Source organism: Sebastes umbrosus, chromosome 15 (assembly GCF_015220745.1).
Source record: "Sebastes umbrosus isolate fSebUmb1 chromosome 15, fSebUmb1.pri, whole genome shotgun sequence".
Taxonomy (NCBI): Eukaryota; Metazoa; Chordata; class Actinopteri; order Perciformes; family Sebastidae; genus Sebastes; species Sebastes umbrosus.
The window spans coordinates 16,141,361-16,161,832 of record NC_051283.1 but is presented as its reverse complement, the minus strand read 5'-3'; the positions used below and the strand labels follow the sequence as shown (position 1 = coordinate 16,161,832).

The window sequence follows — 20,472 nt, the reverse complement described above, 5'->3', positions numbered from 1 at the left end:
TGCTATAGAAGATGCATAGCCCAAGTATAATATAGCAATAAAACCACAGCTGGTTATGATTGACACAGTATAACATGTTTAAAGAAATAATGAATAAATAGGAATAAGTCGCAAGAGATTGTTGATACCGGCCGATACACACAGCAACATGTGAATAAGGGGAGTACCGCTACTTATTTTTTTCCACTTCAATCACTGATTACAGTAGAATACATCTTATTGAATGTGAAGATATTTTATGGATTAATGTCTGCTATGAGTTCCCCCACTCCCATCGTCCACCTCCTCTTGGAAAGTACCATCTGAGGGGAAGAGCAACAGTTTTTTGTCTAGGTGACAGGATGGTACCTCCTCCACCATTGTTAAAATCTGTAAAATAGCAGACACACCCTGTCGCAGCCTCACAAGAAGGGCTGAAACACAGAACACTGAAACCAAACACAAAACTTCACACTGAATCTGAACGATAGAGCTGTAGCTGCAGAATACGACCCAAAAAGAGAAAAATAAGATATCGAGGATGATTGAGTAAGTAATCTTACCTTCAACTATATAGGTGATATGCTTCTGTTTGTACGTATAGGTGGTGAAAGACAGAGAGAGTTTAATTTTAAGCATCATTACTTTGCCAATAAAATAATGCTTATATTGTATATTTGAACAAACAAAGTGATATTCTCATGAGGAAAAAGCTTTGATTTAATAATTGTTACACAATTTTAGTGTTGTAATTTAATGTTTTTTCATGGTGTCATTGTAACTGTATTAGCAGTCTCTGAGTTTACAGCCATGCTGTCGTCTCTGTGAATTCGTACCACTATTACAATATTATCTTTGATTTTGTTGTTTATGTTATGTTTGTTTACTTTATAATATACTGCAGGTTCAAACAATGTATTTAAACAGCTCATAGTGAAGTCAGACAAACAGGATCATCAACGAGGGGAGACGGGAAATATAAAACATTGCTCGACAAAAATGTACGTTACTCAAACTGCTTTTTCAGTTACAGAAACAAAACAGTGGAATGGTATCCCTACAGATATTAGAGTAACATTAAAAAGGGTTGTGTTGTCTCAGCAGGTATCTCTCTGCCCCATCAGAGGCAGCTCTGAAGAGCAAAAGTTGTTTGTCTTGGTGACCGGATCTTTAAATCCTGACCTCAACAGTTATGCAAACTGAACGTATGCAACTACCTCTCAACCTCTGATTGTGTCTCTGTTCAGGAAGTTAGCAGCAGAGGACACACTGTGGCCTGTGTATAATGTAGTCTAGTTTCAGGGGGCTTACTAAACAGAATGATATAAATGCAACCCAAAAACAAGTCTGATGACTTTATAACATTTAAAAAAACACAATAAAAAACAACAGTTAGCTGAAACTAAAAACAAAACTTCACATTAAATGTGTTCCCGGATTACTACTGTTAAGAAAGAGAGAAGATATTCAGGCTAGCTTTGGCTGTATCTTTTACTTCAACTACAGGTGACAGAGTTCTCTTCTGTCTGACACACCCTGTGTCATTTGCTGTGTAAATAGTGTGGTGGCAGTTTCTGTTAAAACAAGACACAAACCAACGTAACAACTTGTCTTTCAGTGAATTTAATAAAAAGGCATACATTAATAACTAAAGCATCTGAAGATGGACTGCAGATGGACTCACAAGCACAGCCACCTGTTGTGGACTGTGGCAAGTGAGCCCCGAATACAAAGAGTAGTCAGTATTTATACATTTAAAGCATAACATGAAGATAAGTGCAAAGAAGAAAGGAAGAGAAGGATAGAAAGTGTATCACTGCGTCAGCACACAGCAGACAACAGAGCATCACAAGACATAACAAGTATTTCAGCAATCTGTTGTTTGCAGTTACAGAGAACTAAAATGTCAGGTCACTGTCCTATGGTGACAAAGTTGAACATGTGAGGCCCTGAGATTGTCTAAAGGTACAGTGTTAAACTGCAGATATGAAAATTGACATTACAATAGTAAAATGCACACAATAATATTTTACAGACCAAAGAAATGAAAGCTCACATGTTTACTGATCTTGAATGAGTAAGAAAAGTCATTGCACATCAGAGTTTTTCCACCATGGCACAAAAATCACATACTGTAAGCTTGGAGCATTGTTCAAGAAATATAACTTTAAATACATCAAAATAAATATGTATATTGTACAGAACAAATTGTATTGTAAATGTATTGAGTATTTCAACTGTGGTATTGCTGGTATGTTTGTGTGGGACAATGCGGGACACGACACCAAAACTGAGAGGTAGTCTACAATTTTGATATAATGTCTATCTCACTTAAATAATTAACATTTCTATTCTGCCCCTTACCTCGTAACATCCATCTCTATGCTTTGCCCGAATGCATCCATTGATCGGGACGTCTCTTTTTGAGCCGCATGTTTCTTGTGAGACTCACATGAACTGTGTTGCTTCATGTCGTATTCCTACTGTGTGAAATTGAAAAATAACTGGCAAATTTCACAAAAAAGTCTGAGAATCACCTTCCACCGGCTTATTAATACTTTAAAGTTCACAGTCTTTGTTGTAGCTACATTTCCTTTTCTTTGTGGTAGTTTCCATCATATTCCGGCTAAATCTGCATAGTTTGTGACTTCACTGTGACTCGCAATTTTCTCCGTTGGGCATAGCGTAGCAAAGACGGTGAAATGTCAACCTGCACTTGACCCACATGTGACCCACATGTGACCCACAGCACCGTGATGACAGCCTTCCCTGCTTTCTTCACAGCCATTGGATAAAAGCCAGACTTTAAAGAAGACTTAAATTTGACTTGAAACCTAGAGCCAATGAAAATGTGGGACTTCGTCTCAATATGTGGGACGTGGGACAACAGATGAAAATGCTGTGCAGTCTTTCGTAAAGTTGGACACCATGGTCACCCTATCTCCACCACTGTTAAAAACTGGGACAGGACAGACGTAGCCTAATCAAATATTGTTTTTGAATTGCTGCAGTGTGCTGAAACACCCCCCTTCTGGCAACCTCACATGATGGGCTGAAACACATAAAACTGGAACCAAACACATAACTTGAAACTGAACAATAAAGCTGTTCTCTGAGAAATAAGATGTCGAGGATGACTTTGAATCTGTAAGTAATTTTACTTTCGTTTTATATAAAACATTGCTCGACAAAAATGTACGTTACTCAAACTGCTTTTTCAGTTACAGAAACAAAACAGTGGAATGGTATCCCTACAGATATTAGAGTAACATTAAAAAGGGTCATGTTGTCTCAGCAGGTATCTCTCTGCCCCATCAGAGGCAGCTCTTTCCCTCGCCTTTCTGCTGCTCTGTAGTCTGTGAGCGTAACTACGGTAACTACGGTTACAACTGCGTGTTTGGGAGTGGCTCTGCAGGGGGATGACATTGGATTTTTTCCAAATCAGTATGACATTAGGGTATTTTTGCCATACTGTAGATTTTGCTTTTGTTCGCATACTACATATTACATACTACATACTACATTTTGGCCGAATCAGTACGTACTACTAGTATAGTATGCGATTTCGGATACAGCCACAGTGTTCTTTGCTTAACATGCTGATGCAAAAGAGGAAGCTGCAGTTTGCACTCTTTTTAGGACTGAGAAAGAGCCTGCCACTGTGTGTGTGTGTGTGTGTGTGTGTGTGTTGACTGTGCCCTGTGCTGCTCCTTATAGAAAATAAAGGTGCAGATCCTGATTCCTCATCTGAGTGGTGTCCTTCCAGCATCCATTCAGCAGCTGCTACAGGCGCATGCGTACGTCTACAACTGTGTCTGTGAGTGACTCTGCGGCTCTGAACTTCACACTGAATCTGAACGACAGAGCTGTAGCTGTAGAATACGACCAAGAAGAGAGAAATAAGATATCGAGGATGTTTGCGTAAGTAATCTTACCTTCAACTGTATAGGTGATATGCTTCTGTTCGTACGTAGGTGGTGACAGACACAGAGTTTAATTTTAAGCATCATTACCTTGCCAATAAAATAATGCTTATATTGGATATTTGAACACACAAAGTGATATTGTGATAATGAGGAAAAAGCTTTAATTTAATAATTGTTTCACAATTTTAGTGTTGTAATTTAATGTTTTTTCATGGTGTCATTGTAACTGTATTATCAGTCTCTGAGTTTACAGCCATGCTGTCGTCTCTGTGAGGCTGCACATTGACACAGGCTGTATTCGAAACCGCCTACTACTGTACATGCTACTGATGAACGCAGTATGTACTGTATACTGCATACTGCGTTCTTCAGTAGTATGCCGTATGCGACGGTTAAAGCGATGTATTTTGCAGTATGCTAGACGAGGCTTTAGCCTTTAAACCAGCTCCGAGGGGAGACGGGAAATAAACTGCTTTTTCAGATACAGAAACAAAACAGTGGAATGGTATCCATACAGATATTAGAGTGATATTAAAAAGGGTCGTGTTGTCTCAGCAAGTATCTCTCTGCCCCATCAGAGGCAGCTCTTTCCCTCACCTCTCTGCTGCTCTGTAGCCTGTGAGCGTAACTACAGTTGTTTACAACTGTGTGTTTGGGAGTGGCTCTGCAGGGGGATGACATTGGATTTTTTCCAAATCAGTATGACATTAGGGTATTTCTGCCATACTGTAGATTTTGCTTCTGTTCGCATACTGCATATTACATACTACATACTACATTTTGGCTGAATCAGTACGTACTACTAGTATAGTATGCGGTTTTGGATACAGCCACAGTTTCAGGATCACATGTCTAGGATCTATAGTTTTCTGTGAAGCTTACTGTCTTCAGTGTAAATGCTTGATTAATGCACATTGTTTTACCATTTTAATTAAGTTTAAATTATCTTAATGTTTTTTGTAAGTTTAGCAGAGCCGGCCCTAGACCTTTGGGGGCCCTAAACAGGATTTGGTTTTGGGGGCACCCCTAATTGTAATGTGTTGCCACTTCACATGGCACTGAACCAACTTGTGTATTGTAACTTTTAGTTTAAGCACACATAATGTACAAATAAACATGTAATGACTAAAGTGAGACCTATTAGCAGTCTCGCTCTCTTTAGATAGACTACAGTAAACACAGTTTTTGTCTATTTCCTCCTAACCCTTGATCTAAGTTTGATGCGTATTTTAGTGTTATGTTCTCATTGGAAAGGGGCAGGGCAAAACCTCACTTATCTTCATGTGTAAGATGTCTGAATCTAGAAAGGATATAACACAACCAAAAAGATATGATGCACAAGGCAACCATATGGTGAACAACATACATTTATTACAAATAAATAATACTATTGTGCAAAGTCTGCGCCTGTACAGGCTGATGATCCAGCATCTCCTGACAAACTGAAGCACCTGTAAATAATAGATAACAACACTATTATTAATTTTATCAGCTGCATCCGGCACATTTAAACTGGCTCCCCCAGATTTCCTTTTATACATTTTCAAATATGAAATACTATTTATACTATGGCTTGACTGAATACTTGATGGTTATTATTTAGATGTGCATCCATATTGCCCAGTATGCCTAGCTAATCAGCATTTTAAATTCAATATTTAATCAATAGTCAATTTCAATCTATTGCTTTCCATCTTGCATTAGTCCAGAGTTGTAACTAAACCTTGACTGAGAGATTAGATAATCATCGTCTTGTTTTAAAATGATGTGTGCCTGTAAGGAGTGCCCATACTTGCCAACCTTGTGACCTTAAAAAAAGGGAGACTTTCAAAACCAAAGCAGGGGGTCTTTGGGTCCTCCCCCAGAAAAACTTGAGTTTCAGAGACTTTGTTTCCTGCATTCTGGTGACTTAAAAATAGTGAAATTAACAAAATAATAAGTACATTGCAACAACATTTTATGTTAAGACCAGCTGAGGATGAATGCAAGGAACGGGCTTCTCTCACCAACTGAAGGTCCTTTCAGACACGACGTGACAACGGCACCACTGCGCTCTGAAACACGTTATTTCTAATGGCTGGCGCCGCATCACGACGGCTTTTCACTGCATCGAGCAAAGCTCAACTTCGGGCGCTGCTCGCTGTGGAGAGCTCGGCTTAAACATGAGCTCAAACTGCACTGTGTCGCGAGCATAGACTGCTCAATTTACTCTCATGGTGTTTTTTTTCTCTTACCATGACCAGAAGGATAGCTCCGCTACATGCTCTCACTGAAGTTGTAAACATTGACACCCGTTTTGAGATGGGGGAGGCGGGGCCTAGTGTAATTTGCGGGCCTTGCTTGGTGAGGGCATAGGGCCGACCGGCTCTTTTATAAGCTCTCTTGTGGGACATTTCAAGCACCCTTGGGGGTCCTCTGGTAACCGCGGGGGCCCTAAGCAGCCGCTTAGTTTGCTTATCGTCAGGGCCGGCTCTGAAGTTTAGTTTAATTTAACCCCACAAAACGTGTTATCAGCCAGTCAAATGTCAAATTTGCATATCTCTGTCTCTTTTCCTCAATTCAATTCAGCGTTTTCAATTCAGTCTTCTTTATTAGCATGAATGTAACAGGGACAATATTGCCAAAGTGTCAAGTAATAATGAGATTAGGCTATGAAGAAAAAGAACATGGTATAATGCGTAAAACCAAGTAAATAGCAGAAGTCGTTGAGACCTTTTGGCGGTTCTATCTTCTTCCGCTGTACAAACGGAAGCAGTTTGCTGATTGGTACAAAACACAAAGTACAGTTGAGGCTGATGTGAATGTTAGTAGTTTTGCAGGTATTTGGTTGTACACTAAAGTACAAATTAAAAGTATGACCTGGCATTAGATGAAAAGTCAGAGATTCACCAAACTTATTGCAATTCATCCTGAGAGGAATAATGTCTGTACAATGTCATAGCATAAATCAAATGAAATATTGATCCTGCTGCACTGAGCCTATAGATGCTGACTGTTTCTCATTTATTTTTAGGGAATCTGTGACTGTTACGGTGGGTAGCACTAAAATCGTAGCGACGGGTGTGACTGTGAGCCTCGGGGCAGTTGTGGCAATTGTAGCTGCAATTGTGATAGTGGCAGTGACAGGAGGAGTGTTGGTGTACAAGCACCTGGTAAGTGATTCAACAATCTCTCCAAAAGAAGCTTGTTTTATCTGATGAATCAAACTGCACTATATTTAAATGTTAAAGCATGTTACACTTCCACAATATCAGTTTCAAGTGTCAATAACTTTTTTCTTTTCTTTTTTCTTTTTGTAGAACAAAAACGAAACCCGACGGGAATGAGTTCATTTCTCTAAACCCAACTGCAGAAGTATCGATGGAATAATAACTCTGCAATAAAAACAAAGATGACATACAGTCTGTGGTTTTGATGTACATTTTTGTGTTGACATTCACATTTGTTCTAACTAATAATTGGTAGATTCCTTACTGCTGGCTGCATTTCAAACGTTTTGAACACATACCTGAAGCTGGTACTGATGCATTTTAGCCTAAATGCAAACTTGAGTTGGTGCTCACAGATGACACTCCTCTGAGTCACTGTTTTTCAAAGGATATTTTAGAACGAGGGTGCTGTAATTTATCAATACAGTGTTCATGTCCATTTTGTAAAATAATTAGTGAACTGTTCGTCATACGTTTTTTTTTTATTTGTGAACAAATAGAATTAATGAAATATTATTTAAACAATTTTTGAATCTGCTCTTCTGATTTATAGAATATGATTTTACAGGGCAAACATTTCCAGAAGAATTAAATGTTCAGACGAAAGCTGTGATAAATTATTTAAAAAAAACATTTAATTAATAATAATAATGGTCCAAAATGATGTAAAATGGCATAGGCCTAGTTTTAAGTCAAAAACCTTCTTAAGGAAGGACCCCCATACCTAAATACAGTCTCTGTATAATATGTATGACACTGATCATAAAACCTGAATGAAGAGCTCACACATCTCAGCTCTGCATGTATACCTGCCTGTCTGACTGGCTGCTGTTGATTTCGAGCTATAGACATCCTAAAATAGGCCTATATTATAGAGCGATACTGTAAAATAGGCGTTGGTGTAATGGATACCAAACTTGTGACCTTAGTGATGCTGATGGAATGAACCCTTAGATGATGGTTCTATGAATGACATTTACAATCTCCACAGGTTGTCCGGTAAGAACATGTAGATGATGGTGATGTATCAATTAGTCCAGGTCACACACACTCTCTTTGAGTTACCACTATTGATTGAAGATGGTTTGTAAATCCTTGTGTGAATAGTGGTTACTAAATACAGAAAATAAAGTAGAAAACATGTGCAGGCATTAGTAACATGTAGTAATAATAAACAAACAGTATTGTATGAAATTCAATGTAAGCTAAACAGTTTAAACAGGAATAAAAGGAGGAGAACACAGCCTTCTTAACTATAAGGGAACATCAACAAATAGCAGACTCAGGCTCTCATGCAGTGCAATGAGCAGAGTGCACACAGAGGGTGATATCCCTTAATGACGGCCGCGTATGCCCGTTCACTGCGCTGCTCTCACTTAAATGATTGTTGACACAGAAACACACAACTTATCATTCAAACTATTATAGAAACACGAGCATTGGAGCATTATAACATAATACATGTGACTTTAGAATTATTATAGCGATGCAGATACTGAACAATAGACAACTATAACAAATACTCACTTTCTCATGGACGCACAGGAAAGACCATATCAATAAATAAAGAGAAAAGAGTCCAAAAGTTCCAGCACTGATGCTGAGCTGAGTTGGAGGACAGATGAGGTTTGTGATCAGCGCAGAAGGTGATTGGAATCACAGCACTCTCTGATCATGTGAAGACCATGCGCCGAGCCACAGACTATTGGTCCCTGCATGTGAACAATGCATGTGCTGGTGAGGGGATGCTTTGGGGTTAAACTGCTGCACCTTCTGAACAGATACTACAAACAACACAGGAAAGCACTTTAAGTATTAACACTATATACAAACACACCACCTTAACCCTATAATGTTCCAGTTGGACTATTAATGGAGTACTATAGACCTGCTATAGAAGATGCATAGCCCATGTATAATATAGCAATAAAACCACAGCTGGTCGCAATGAATGTGAAGATATTTTATGGTTTAATGTCTGCTATGAGTTCCACCACTCCCATCGTCCACCTCCTCTTGGAAAGTACCATCTGAGGGGAAAAGCAAAAGTTGTTTGTCTTGGTGACAGGATATTTAAATTCTGACCTCAACAGTTATGCAAACTGAACGTATGCAACTACCTCTCAACCTCTGATTGTGTCTCTGTTCAGGAAGTTAGCAGCAGATGTCACACTGTGGCCTGTGTATAAGGTCGTCTAGTTTCAGGGGGCTTACTAAACAGAATGATATAAATGCAACCTAAAAACCAGTCTGATGACTTTATAACATTTAAAAAAACAACAGTTAACTGAAACTAAACACAAAACTTTATATTAAATGTGTTCCTGGATTACTACTGTTAAGAAAGAGAGAAGATATCCAGGATGGCTTTGGCTGTATATTTTACTTCAACTACAGGTGACAGAGTTCTCTTCTGTCTGACACACCCTGTGTCATTTGCTGTGTAAATAGTAAAATGCACACATTAATATTTTACAGACCAAAGAAATGAAAGCTCACATGTTTGCTGATCTTGAATGAGTAAGAAAAGTAATTGCACATCAGAGTTTTTCCACCCTGGCACAAAAATCACATACTGTAAGCTTGGAGCATTGTTCAAAAACCTCTAGTTTGAAATGAAAATACTATTTTAGTAAAATTATAGCTTTTACTTTACTCCAGGGGGAGTATTATTTGCTTTTAGGCAAACTGAACAAAACAGGTTTAAACCGGAAACCATGATTTTCAATTAGACCAATATGAAAAGCACTTTAAATGAATGACACAGTTGTTGCACTTTTTTCAGTGTAGTTTCCATCATATTCCGGCTAAATCTGCATAGTTTGTGACTTCGCGGTGACTCGCAATTTTCTCTGTGGGGCATAGCGTAGCAAAGACGGTGAAATGTCAACCTGCACTTGACCCACATGTGACCCACATGTGACCCACAGCACCGTGATGACAGCCTTCCCTGCTTTCTTCACAGCCATTGGATAAAAGCCAGATATTAAAGGACCTTGAAACCTAGAGCCAATAAAAATGTGGGACTCCGTCTCAATATGTGGGACATGGGACAACGGATAAAAATGCTGTGCAGTCTTTCGTAAAGGTGGACACCATGGTCACCCTATCTCCACCACTGTTAAAAACTGGGACAGGACAGACATAGCCTAATCAAATATTGTTTTTGAATTGCTGTAGTGTGCTGAAACACACCCCTTCTGGCAACCTCACATGATGGGCTGAAACACATAAAGCTGGAACCAAACACAAAACTCCACATTGAAACTGAACAATAAAGCTGTTCTCTGAGAAATAAGATGTCGATGATAACTTTGAATCTGTAAGTAATTTTACTTTCAACTAGGTGATATGGTTCTGTTTGTATGTCGGTGGTTGAGTGATAAAGAGACGGAGAGTTATTTTAAGCTTCATTACCTTGTCAATAAAACAGATCTTACATTGGATATTCAAACAAACAAAGCGATATTCTCCTGAGGTACACGCTTTGATTTAATAATTGTTACACAATCTTAGTGTTAATTTAATGTTATTTCCATACAGTTTATGGTCATTTCATGGTGACATTGTAACTGAATTAGCAGTGTTAAAGTCTAAAGCCATGCTATCGGCTCTGTGAGAATGCACATGGACACAGTGGTTCTTTTTTAACATGCTGATGTTTAGCAGGTTTAATTATTAACTTACCATGCTCAGTGTCTTAGCCTGCTATCTTTTGTTGATTAGTACAAAACACAAAGTACAATTGAGGCTGATATGAATGTTAATAGTAGTTTTGCAGGTATTTGGTCGTACACTAAAGTACAAATTAAAAGTATAACCTGCCGTTAGATGAAAAGTCAGAGGATTACCAAATTTATTGCTACTTATCCTGAGGGTGACATAAGTATCATGGCATAAATTAAATTAAATATTGTTGTGCTGCACTGAGTGAGTAAATGCTGACTTTTGAGACTGTGTCTGCGCACCTTATCAGACTCACAGAGGTTCACAACACACAGTGGCCTCCTACGACCAGCTGCCATGAGGGGAAACAATGAGGTCGATCCCTGGGAAGCTCATCTTCGGGACCGCTTCATCAATGAGACCAGAGATCAGTGAGATGATAAAACGCAATTGCATCACTTGGGAATGCGGAAACCTTGAGGCTGTCGAGAATCGCGCCATGGCAGAAGTGGTGGAGGCAGGGGGAGATCCGACGCCTGCTTCAGATGTGGAAAGACAGGACACTGGGCAAGGAATTGCCCTGAGAACCAGGACACACAGGCTGATTGACTAGCGGAGGGGTCGAGGACAGTGAAGGATTCATCTAGCTTTGACACGAAGACGGGAAACAGTGACCTATCTGCACATCAGACACGTAAGAACACAGACACACAACTCATGATTTCACAAGCAATTGAATATCTTGAATCTGTACAGGAAACTGGTAAAGAGAAAGCTATTGAACTATATGCTAAGTATAAACAGATGTCAAAGAAGACATCATCTGTGGTAAAAAGATACACAGTTCCACTACCATGCTGGGATAACATTGAGGGGGATTTCAAACACTCTTTTCTGTTATCAAAACACTGTTCGATTAACCTGATGGGGAGAGATTTTATTGTTTTACTGGGGATAGTTTTGATATCTACACCACAGGGCATAGTTGTAACCAGAATTAGCAAACAACATCTTTTTTCAAATATAGTAAAGAGGACCTGTTATATGCCTACCAATGGAAAATCCCAAACACTGCACTTAACTCTGTTAATGACACTCTCATAAACCAAGCTATAGCTCTCTCCACAGCCACACACAGATATTATGAGAAAACATGACTTGCAATGCACCTCGCTTATCTCTTTTGGAGTAGACAGTGAGTTTGAAAACAAATGGTACAGAGAGGGCCTTGATAAGGGCAAACTCAATCTTGACTGGCTGTTTCAGTGACTCTGCCTGACACACTTTTTCAGTCTCTATTTCAGATACCACACTCTGATCCCAACGTCTCATTGGTCAAATCGAAGGATGAAAGGTGGCAAGAATTGGGACCTTAGACTAAAAGGTGTAATGATGCTACAGGTTGGGAGTAAACAGCGGACCCCAAAGTTGATTTTCACAGGGTCTCTGATTCTCTGCTGTCGGAAACTGACAAATTTTGCCCTTACACAATAATATAAGATTGTCTGGACACCTAGAAGAAAACGCTTTTGTTGATTTGAGGCTAGCTCTAAATCTCCTCCAACATTGGACCTAACAGACTGCACCAGACCATTGACACAGACTTTTGACGACCGGGGTGGGTACATGACATAATACTAATGCAGGAGCATGGGGGACGACAGAGACCTGTTGCACAACTTCTCCGACAAACTGACCAAACCTGGAGAAAATACATGGCCATCTTTTTATCTTTTTTTTATTTTTCATTTTTATTTTTATTCCTATGCCTTTGTTATTTTTTATTATCTTATATGTGTTAAAGAGTACATCAGACTTGTTAAATTGATTATGCATTTTTCCTTGTGCTAAAGCTATGATTGCCTCTTTGATCAAATCTACTGTTGGACAATATGTACATACACCACAGCTGGAGAAAGGCATTCCTGACCTTTTTCCACCTCCAGGGTGGACGCCACCCAATATGATGATATTGTCTGAGATAGTTTATTTCCTTCTTTCTCATATACTTAAATCAAAATCACATAGTATCTTCACACTTTGATTTTGTGTATTACAACGGTGCTAGTAGTAATCAGATATGTTAATTAATTAAGTGAGCATAGAATGCTCAAAGGGAGGAATGTAATGGCAATTTTCATATCTGCAGTTTAACACTGTACCTTTAGATAATCTCAGGGCCTCACATGTTCAACTTCGTCACCATAGGACAGTGACCTGACATTTTAGTTCTCTGTAACTGCAAACAACAGATTGCTGAAATACTTGTTATGTCTTGTTATGCTCTGTTGTCTGCTGTGTGCTGACGCATTGATATACTTTCTATCCTTCTCTTCCTTTCTTCTTTGCACTTATCTTCGTGTTATGCTTTAAATGTATAAATACTGACTACTTGTTGTATTCGGGGCTCACTTGCCACAGTCCACAAGAGGTGGCTGTGCTCGTGAGTCCATCTGCAGATGCTTTAGTTATTAATGTATGCCTTTTTATTAAATTCACTGAAAGACAAGTTGTTACGTTGGTTTGTGTCTTGTTTTAACAGAAACTGCCACCACACCACCTTAACCCTATAATGTTCCAGTTGGAATATTAATGGAGTATTATAGACCTGCTATTGAAGATGCATAGCCCAAGTATAATATAGAAATAAAACCACAGCTGGTTATGACTGACACAGTATAACATGTTTAAAGAAATAATGAATAAATAGGAATAAGTCGCAAGAGATTGCTGATACCGGCCGATACATACAGCAACATGTGAATAAGGGGAGTACCGCTACTTATTTTTTTCCACTTCAAGCCCTGATTACAGTAGAATACATCTTATTGAATGTGAAGATATTTTATGGATTAATGTCTGCTATGAGTTCCACCACTCCCATCGTCTACCTCCTCTTGGAAAGTACCATCTGAGGGGAAGAGCAACATTTTTTTGTCTTGGTGACAGGATGGTACTTGCTCCAGCACTGATCAAATCTGTAAAATAGCAGATACACCCCGTCGCAGCCTCACAAGAAGGGCTGAAACACAGAAAACCAAACACAATACTTCAAACTGAATCTGAACGATAGAGCCGTAGCTGCAGAATACGACCCAAGAAGAGAGAAATAAGATGTCGAGGATGTTTGCGTAAGTAATCTTACCTTCAACTATATAGGTGATATGCTTCTGTTTGTACGCAGGTGGTGAAAGACGGAGAGAGTTTAATTTTAAGCATCATTACTTTGCCAATAAAATAATGCTTATATTGTATATTTGAACAAACAAAGTGATATTCTCATGAGGAAAAAGCTTTGATTTAATAATTGTTACACAATTTTAGTGTTGTAATTTAATGTTTTTTCATGGTGTCATTGTAACTGTATTAGCAGTCTCTGAGTTTACAGCCATGCTGTCGTCTCTGTGAATTCGTACCATTATTACAATATTATCGAAAAACTTCGATTTTGTTGTTTATGTTATGTTTGTTTACTTTATACGAGACTGCGGCTTTAAACTATTTATTTAAACAGCTCATAGTGAAGTCAGACAAACAGGATCATCAACGAAGGGAGACGGGAAATATAAAACATTGCTCGACAAAAATGTACGTTACTCCCAACTGCTTTTTCAGATACAGAAACAAAACAGTGGAATGGTATCCCTACAGATATTAGAGTAACATTAAAAAGGGTCGTGTTGTCTCAGCAGGTATCTCTCTGCCCCATCAGAGGCAGCTCTTTCCCTCGCCTCTCTGCTGCTCTGTAGCCGGTCTGTGAGCGTAACTACGGTTGTTTACAACTGCGTGTTTGGGAGTGGCTCTGCAGGGGGATGATATTGGATTTTTTTCCAAATCAGTATGACATTAGGGTATTTTTGCCATACCGCAGATTTTGTTTTTGTTCGCATACTACATATTACATACTACATACTACATTTTGGCGAAATCAGTACGTACTACTAGTATGGTATGCGGTTTCGGATACAGCCACAGTGTTCTTTGCTTAACATGCTGATGCAATAGAGGAAGCTGCAGTTTCAGGAAGTTTAGTTTAGTTTACCCCCCAAAACGTGTTATCAGCCAGTCAAATGTCAAAGTTGCATCTCCGTCTCTTTTTCTCAATTCAATTCAGCTTTTTCAATTCAGTATGCTTCATTAGCATGAATTTAACAGGGACAATATTGCCAAAGTGTCAAGTAATAATGAGATTAGGCTATGAAGAAAAAGAACATGGTATAATACATAAAACCAAGTAAATAGCAGAAGTTGTTGAGACCTTTTGCCAATTCTATCTTCATCCGCTGTACAAACAGAAGCAGTTTGCTGATTGGTACAAAACACAAAGTACAGTTGAGGCTGATGTGAATGTTAGTAGTTTTGCAGGTATTTGGTTGTACACTAAAGTACAAATTAAAAGTATGACCTGGCATTAGATGAAAAGTCAGAGAAACACCAAACTTATTGCAATTCATCCTGAGAGGAATAATGTCTGTACAATGTCATAGCATACATCAAATGAAATATTGTCATGCTACACTGAGCCTATAGATGCTGACTGTTTCTCATTTCTTTTTAGGGGGACTGTGAGTGTTGCGGTGGGGGCGAGTGGCGTTCTAATAGGAGCGACGGGATTGTCTGCGATCCTCATAGTAGTTGGAGTTTTTATTTTACTAGTGGCAGTGGCAGTGGTAGGAGGAGTGTTGGTGTACGAGTACCTGGTAAGTGATTCAACAATCTCTCCAAAAGAAGCTTGTTTTATCTGATGAATCAAACTGCACTATATTTAAATGTTAAAGCATGTTACACTTCCACAATATCAGTTTCAAGTGTCAATAACTTTTTTTCTTTTCTTTTTTCTTTTTGTAGGACAACAAAAACGAAACCTGACTGGAATGAGTTCATTCCCCTAAACCTAACTGCAGAAGTAACCATGGAATAATAACTCTGCCATAAAAACAAAGATGACATACAGTCTGTGGTTTTGATGTACATTTTTGTGTTGACATTCACATTTATTCTAACTAATAATTGGTAGATTCCTTACTGCTGGCTGCATTTTAAACATTTTGAACACCTGAAGCTGGTACTGATGCATTTTAGCCTAAATGCAAACTTGAGTTGATGCTCACAGATGACACTCCTCTGAGTCACTGTTTTTCAAAGGACAATTAGGACGAGGGTGCTGTAATTTATCAATACAGTGTTCATGTCCATTTTGTAAAATAATTAGTGAACTGTTCGTCATCATTTTTTTTTTTTATTTGTGAACAAATAGAATTAATGAAATATTATTTAAACAATTTTTTAATCTGCTCTTCTGATTTATAGAATATGATTTCACAGGGCAAACATTTCCAGAAGAATTAAATGTTCAGACGAAAGCTGTAATAAATTATTTTAAAAAAAACATTTAATTAGTAATAATAATGGTCCAAAATGATGTAAAATGGCATAGGCCTAGTTTTAAGTCAAAAACCTTCTTAAGGAAGGACCCCCGTACCTAATAGTCTATCTCCTAGCAACTTTTATTTACTGTACAAATACAGTCTCTGTATAATATGTATGACACTGATCATAAAACCTGAATGAAGAGCTCACACATCTCAGCTCTGCATGTATACCTGCCTGTCTGGCTGGCTGCTATTGATTCCGAGCTATAGACATCCTAAAATAGGCCTATATTATAGAGCGATACTGTAAAATAGGCGTTGGTGTAATGGATACCAAACTTGTGACCTTAGTGATGCTGATGGAATGAACCTTTAGATGATGGTTCTATGAATGACATTTACAATCTCCACAGGTTGTCCGGTAAGAACATGTAGATGATGGTGATGTATCAATTAGTCCAGGTCACACACACTCTCTTTGAGTTACCACTATTGATTGAAGATGGTTTGTAAATCCTTGTGTGAATAGTGGTTACTAAATACAGAAAATAAAGTAGAAAACATGTGCAGGCATTAGTAACATGTAGTAATAATAAACAAACAGTATTGTATGAAATTCAATGTAAGCTAAACAGTTTAAACAGGAATAAAAGGAGGAGAACACAGCCTTCTTAACTATAAGGGAACGTCAACAAATAGCAGACTCAGGCTCTCATGCAGTACAATGAGCAGAGTGCACACAGAGGGTGATATGGGGAATTGTGCGACGGTCCCTTAATGACGGCCGCGTATGCCCGTTCACTGCGCTGCTCTCACTTAAATGATTGTTGACACAGAAACACACAACTTATCATTCAAACTATTATAGAAACACGAGCATTGGAGCATTATAACATAATACATGTGACTTTATAATTATTATAGCGATGCAGATACTGAACAATAGACAACTATAACAAATACTCACATTCTCATGGACGCACAGGAAGGACCATATCAATAAATAAAGAGAAAAGAGTCCAAAAGTTTCAGCACTGATGCTGAGCTGAGTTGGAGGACAGATGAGGTTTGTGATCAGCGCAGAAGGTGATTGGAATCACAGCACTCTCTGATCATGTGAAGACCATGCGCCGAGCCACAGACTATTGGTCCGTGCATGTGAACAATGCATGTGCTGGTGAGGGGATGCTTTGGGGTTAAACTGCTGCACCTTCTGAACAGATACTACAAACAACACAGGAAAGCACTTTAAGTATTAACACTATATACAAACACACCACCTTAACCCTATAATGTTCCAGTTGGACTATTAATGGAGTACTATAGACCTGCTATAGAAGATGCATAGCCCAAGTATAATATAGCAATAAAACCACAGCTGGTCGCAATGAATGTGAAGATATTTTATGGTTTAATGTCTGCTATGAGTTCCATCACTCCCATCGTCCACCTCCTCTTGGAAAGTACCATCTGAGGGGAAAAGCAAAAGTTGTTTGTCTTGGTGACAGGATATTTAAATTCTGACCTCAACAGTTATGCAAACTGAAAGTATGCAACTATCTCTCAACCTCTGATTGTGTCTCTGTTCAGGAAGTTAGCAGCAGATGTCACACTGTGGCCTGTGTATAAGGTCGTCTAGTTTCAGGGGGCTTACTAAACAGAATGATATAAATGCAACCTAAAAACCAGTCTGATGACTTTATAACATTTAAAAAAACAACAGTTAACTGAAACTAAACACAAAACTTTATATTAAATGTGTTCCTGGATTACTACTGTTAAGAAAGAGAGAAGATATCCAGGATGGCTTTGGCTGTATATTTTACTTCAACTACAGGTGACAGAGTTCTCTTCTGTCTGACACACCCTGTGTCATTTGCTGTGTAAATAGTAAAATGCACACATTAATATTTTACAGACCAAAGAAATGAAAGCTCACATGTTTGCTGATCTTGAATGAGTAAGAAAAGTAATTGCACATCAGAGTTTTTCCACCCTGGCACAAAAATCACATACTGTAAGCTTGGAGCATTGTTCAAAAACCTCTAGTTTGAAATGAAAATACTATTTTAGTAAAATTATAGCTTTTACTTTACTCCAGGGGGAGTATTATTTGCTTTTAGGCAAACTGAACAAAACAGGTTTAAACCGGAAACCATGATTTTCAATTAGACCAATATGAAAAGCACTTTAAATGAATGACACAGTTGTTGCACTTTTTTCAGTGTAGTTTCCATCATATTCTGGCTAAATCTGCATAGTTTGTGACTTCGCGGTGACTCGCAATTTTCTCCGTTGGGCATAGCGTAGCAAAGACGGTGAAATGTCAACCTGCACTTGACCCACATGTGACCCACATGTGACCCACAGCACCGTGATGACAGCCTTCCCTGCTTTCTTCACAGCCATTGGATAAAAGCCAGATTTTAAAGGACCTTGAAACCTAGAGCCAATAAAAATGTGGGACTTTGTCTCAATATGTGGGACATGGGACAACAGATAAAAATGCTGTGCAGTCTTTCGTAAAGTTAGACACCATGGTCACCCTATCTCCACCACTGTTAAAAACTGGGACAGGACAGACATAGCCTAATCAAATATTGTTTTTGAATTGCTGCAGTGTGCTGAAACACACCCCTTCTGGCAACCTCACATGATGGGCTGAAACACATAAAGCTGGAACCAAACACAAAACTTCACATTGAAACTGAACAATAAAGCTGTTCTCTGAGAAATAAGATGTCGATGATAACTTTGGATCTGTAAGTAATTTTACTTTCAACTACATAGGTGATATGGTTCTGTTTGTATGTAGGTGGTTGAGTGATAAAGAGACGGAGAGTTATTTTAAGCTTCATTACCTTGTCAATAAAACAGATCTTACAATGGATATTCAAACAAACAAAGCGATATTCTCCTGAGGTACACGCTTTGATTTAATAATTGTTACACAATCTTAGTGTTAATTTAATGTTATTTCCATACAGTTTATGGTCATTTCATGGTGACATTGTAACTGAATTAGGAGTGTTAAAGTCTAAAGCCATGCTATCGGCTCTGTGAGGCTGCACATGCACACAGTGGTTATTTGTTAACATGCTGATGTTTAGCAGGTTTAATTATTAACTTACCATGCTCAGTGTCTTAGCCTGCTATCTTTTGTTGATTAGTACAAAACACAAAGTACAGTTGAGGCTGATATGAATGTTAGTAGTTTTGCAGGTATTTGGTCGTACACTAAAGTACAAATTAAAAGTATAACCTGCCGTTAGATGAAAAGTCAGAGGATTACCAAATTTATTGCTACTTATCCTGAGGGTGACATAAGTATTATGGCATAAATTAAATTAAATATTGTTGTGCTGCACTGAGTGAGTAAATGCTGACTTTTTCTCACTACTTTTTTAGGGCAAGTGCATCTTTAACGTGGTCGGAGGGTACCGGTATTACATTCACACTCAATATATCCACCGCTGGTTTTCAGTATGCACTACTTGCGGGATTAGTTCTGACAGTGGCACTGACAGTGGCAGTGGGATTGGCCGTGGGATTGGGAATGGGAGTGTACTCTAATATGGTAAGTGATCCAACAATCTCTCCAAAAGAAGCTTGTTTTGTCAGAGAAATTTATAAATGTCACTATATGTAAATATCAAATTTAAATGTTAAAGCATGTTACACTCCTACAATATCAGTTTAAGGGTGTCAATAATAATTTGTTCTCCTTTCTTTGTAGAAAAAAGAAAAGAAAACTTGACTGAGGAGTTCCTTCATCTCGAATTAACTGCAAAAGCATCTATGGGATCATAACTCTGTAATAAAAACAAAGATGACAGACATTGACAACATTTATTCTAACTAGGCTATAGGCAATGTGTAATATCTGGCCACATGTGCCAAACAAATAGGCGGCAGCATTTCTGTCCATACATCTAAATCTAAAAAGAGATAAGACAGTGATTGGAATGAACGTCACTGATGTGCTCAAAATGGAAACTAAGTTGGTGTGTGGATTCCATGCTTTTGATATACTCACACTAGGCCTTATATCTGTGAAGGGGAACCAGGAATCAGCTAATAAGAAGAACATTTAAGAAGATTGTTTCTTTGTCTCAAATGCATTGGAAAGGCATGGACATCTAAAGGGCCGGAGAGGTCTGGCACTGTGCAGTTCCTAGAGCAACTCCTCTTTTTGCAAATCATGTGATGAAAATAAAGTTGGTTCAGCAAAGGTCAAAGGTTGACGTGCTCATAATAAGCAGAAGAGTTCAGAAGATGTAAACACAAAGAATGTTTTAGTTAATTTACCTTAACTGTAAA

At 38.4% G+C, this 20,472-nt stretch overlaps 1 long non-coding RNA gene across 1 annotated transcript; it reads left to right on the top strand.

The window, feature by feature from the left end:
* Positions 1 to 2,659: 2,659 nt before the first annotated feature.
* Positions 2,660 to 20,383, top strand: LOC119502762. The gene is made up of 3 exons (XR_005210163.1): positions 2,660 to 3,126; positions 19,561 to 19,729; positions 19,889 to 20,383. It is a non-coding gene; the product is annotated as an uncharacterized LOC119502762 (long non-coding RNA).
* Positions 20,384 to 20,472: the final 89 nt, after the last annotated feature.